Genomic DNA, 3,464 nt, shown 5'->3' with positions numbered 1-3,464 from the left:
AATCTCTCGTAGGCAGGTAGAAGGAGTAAAACTGAGTCGAAAAGTCCTGAACCATTTTTTTTCTATTATTTATAATAAAAGAGTAATTATTAAGTAAATCAGGCCAATCAGCGCAGACCTTTAGCCAGGCGCACGTCAGTGAGCGCTCACACATACCAGGCGCGCGGCTTACTGACGTGCGCCTGGCTAAAGGTCTGCGCTGATTGGCCTGATTTACTTAATAATTACTCTTTTATTATAAATAATAGAAAAAAAATGGTTCAGGACTTTTCGACTCAGTTTTACTCCTTCTACCTGCCTACGAGAAATTGTACGGCAATTCTGGGACACCCTGTATATATATATACATACATATATATATATATATATATATATATATATATATATACTGTATATATATATGTGTGTGTGATGATCGTATTGAAATATATCATTGAATGCACAACGTCGAAAGTAAACTGGAATAAAAGTTGTTACACATTTGTCAAGAAAAAAAGTTTTGTGTCGAGCACAAGTTTTCATATTTGAGAGAGAGAGCGAAATTTTATGGAGAAACTTATATTTTTAAAATTCTGTATTTTTCTCTCTCTCTCTCTCTCTCTCTCTCTTTCTCTTAGAGACAGAAAAAATAGATTGTTTGAATTTATATTTTCAAAGTACCGTGCGCGCGTATATATGTGTATATATGTGTGTGTGTGTGTGCGTGTGTGTGTGTGTGTGTGTTTACGAGTGATTGTAAATAGTCACAAAGTCGGCGAGGTTGGTTTCGCGGAAAATACGCGGAGATAGTATATCCGTGTCAATAATGATACTATGAAATGTGTGCAAGAATTCTATTGGGATGTGGATAACGAGATTTTCCATGGATGAATAAACAGGTGTTTAAACAAATACATCGATCCAACGTTTATTAATTCCACGTAACGTCCTTTCGCAATCATTGCGGCTGTGCTACACGCACTAATCACGATTGGTTTCGGTTTTCATGGCGGATTGTCGGCTTGGTAAATAACCGAGCGAACAAATATCTCGACAGAGCATTTGTCAATAACGGATTGAAATTAATAGGACGGTAATACAGATTAGAGATATTATTATATATTATTGTTGCACGCGTGCTAATTAGATATATTTCAAACGAGAAAAAATTAAAAAATTGTTCTATTTACGAACATCTGTTTAAAAACCTAATTTGTGTTTTTGGAAAACGAATCCCTCCCCCCCTCCCCGTCCCTCTCGCACTTGCGATATACGTACGAAAAATTTGAAAAAAGTTTGAAGTTGAAAAAAACTCGTTTCTAAGGAATAACGCAGAAATGAATAAGATCATACGAGCCGCTTTCCAGGATATTATGCTGAAATGTTCTATTATATATATATATATATATATATATACATATATATATGTTCACATGTAAATTTTTACACGTGTTTTATGAATTGAAATTTCAATTCTTAAAATTAAAAGTTTCTTTATTAATTCGTCGTTTCTAAGGAGTTTCGGGGATGGCCGTGCGCAAGATCTCAATGTAGAATGTTTGAGCGCGCAATAAAATGGCAGACACTTGATAAGACACGGACGTTGAATAAAAATTATTATCTTTTCCGGTATTAAAGTGTCCAATTAAAATCACAGTGTGTTTGCGCAGTGTCATAGCTCAAAGGCAACAAGCTCCTTGATATGAATTTAATTAAACGTTTGTTTGTTTATCTAGACGAACGATTCTGCCCAACCCATCATCAGAGGCAACGCCGCTCGAGGCACGATATTACATTATCCTTATAGAATAGAGCGCGCGTTTCGCTCCAGCTATGTATTTTTCTTCTCCGCGCGATATATTTTATTGCAACGACGTTTTCGCGACCTATTTCCGTTCTTTTTCCAATCTCAATATCGGCGGCACAATCGATTTCAACGTCTCATTCTCCGGACGTTTACCCGCCTATCTGGTGTCCGCTTTTTATTTATTTATTTACACACTCGAACAGAGATTGCGATCACCGATACACGTCGCCATATTAATATACGGTTGCCGGGAACCGATCGATTTATTTAGACGTTGTTTATTTACTCGCGCGCGAATGTTTATTCAGCCAACTTCGTGTTGCGGCAAACGCGAGCGGTCGGGGGGATCAATGTTGTTATACCGGGATCGAGTTTGATCGCGATCGCGTTTTCGAGAGATATTCCTTAGATATTACTACTTCTCTCGGCGACGACATTAGAACTCGAACGATCTCGAAACGTATAGCAATATTTAAAAAGAAATGTTTTTGCGCGATCATATGTCCGCGTACGTATAAATGCATGCACTTTTAATATTTAATTTCTATACACTCTCATGTCCCGCAACATCTTATAAATAAAGTTTTTTGTATATCTCTCTCACGCGAATGCAGAATCCTATATATAGATACATACGCGTAATAGCGAGCGAGCGGAAAGAAAAGTGTATTTCTTCAAAAATAATAGCACCGTCAAATAGCGTTCGCCACTTTCTTCGGCGACTTGTTTCGCAAGTCGGACATTTGCTCTGGCGGAAAACGTTACTACTCTTTTCTGCAGAAAACGTTGCTTCAATTTACTGCCTCAATCGTGAATCTCATTTACGAGACTCAGCATCGCGAAAGCGGCTTACAAAAAATTTAAAGGAGCTTTAGTTTTAAAGCTGACTTCGAGATAATTTGTGTCGCGAACTACACGTTAAAGTCCACTTTTAAATCTCGACTAACTTGAAATTCCTCCGAGCAAAACCGTTCCCGCGTCACCGTTCCGGGAATTATCTCTTACTTCTTTAAACCGTCGCTCGTGTTGCGATAGAATAATTAATCGTATGGAATAATTAATGGATCGGCTAATGGCTTCTCCATTTCACGGAATTTATACGCGCTATGAAATGAAAATAATAATTGATTTTGATCAACAGTCTCTCTATCATATTTGTCTCTCGTCTGCGTGATATTAACTTTGATTTGAATGTAGAAAAAAAAAAAAAATGTATGCGACAGAATCTCGCAATCGAGTCTGTTGTATCGATTAGAATATTGTATTTTGTAAACATCTCAACGTGTTTAATAATATTATAACAATCCCGAGTCGAAATTTAGCGTCTACGTTGAACCTCAATTTTTGAAAAAAGGAAATTTCGGACGTATAGCAGCGTCAAAGTAGCATCTACTTTTTGTCTTACTCCTACTTTGAGCCTATCGGAGCCTATTTTGAGCCTATCAGAGCCTGCAATGCGCAGTCTGATCTGAGAATTGAACCCTACTTTAAAACTTTAGCAGGAAAAAAAGAAATTTCGGACATATAGCAGCGTCAAAGTAGCATCTACTTTTTTTCTTACTCCTACTTTGAACCTATCGGAGCCTATTTTGAGCCTATCAGAGTCTGCAATGCGCAGTCTGATCTGAGAATTGAACCCTACTTTAAAACTTTAGCAGGAAAAAAAGAAATTTCGGAC

At 37.2% G+C, this 3,464-nt stretch overlaps 1 protein-coding gene across 1 annotated transcript in view; it reads left to right on the top strand.

Moving 5' to 3' along the window:
* Nucleotides 1–3,464, top strand: part of LOC109858041 (beta-1-syntrophin) — a 223,410-nt gene that overhangs the window by 202,639 nt on the left and 17,307 nt on the right. The gene's annotated exons all lie outside the window — the stretch shown is intronic.

The sequence above is a fragment of the Pseudomyrmex gracilis genome, unplaced genomic scaffold (genome assembly GCF_002006095.1).
Source record: "Pseudomyrmex gracilis isolate BER0280 unplaced genomic scaffold, ASM200609v1 scaffold_182, whole genome shotgun sequence".
Classification (NCBI taxonomy): Eukaryota; Metazoa; Arthropoda; class Insecta; order Hymenoptera; family Formicidae; genus Pseudomyrmex; species Pseudomyrmex gracilis.
This window is presented reverse-complemented; position numbering and strand designations above follow the sequence as displayed.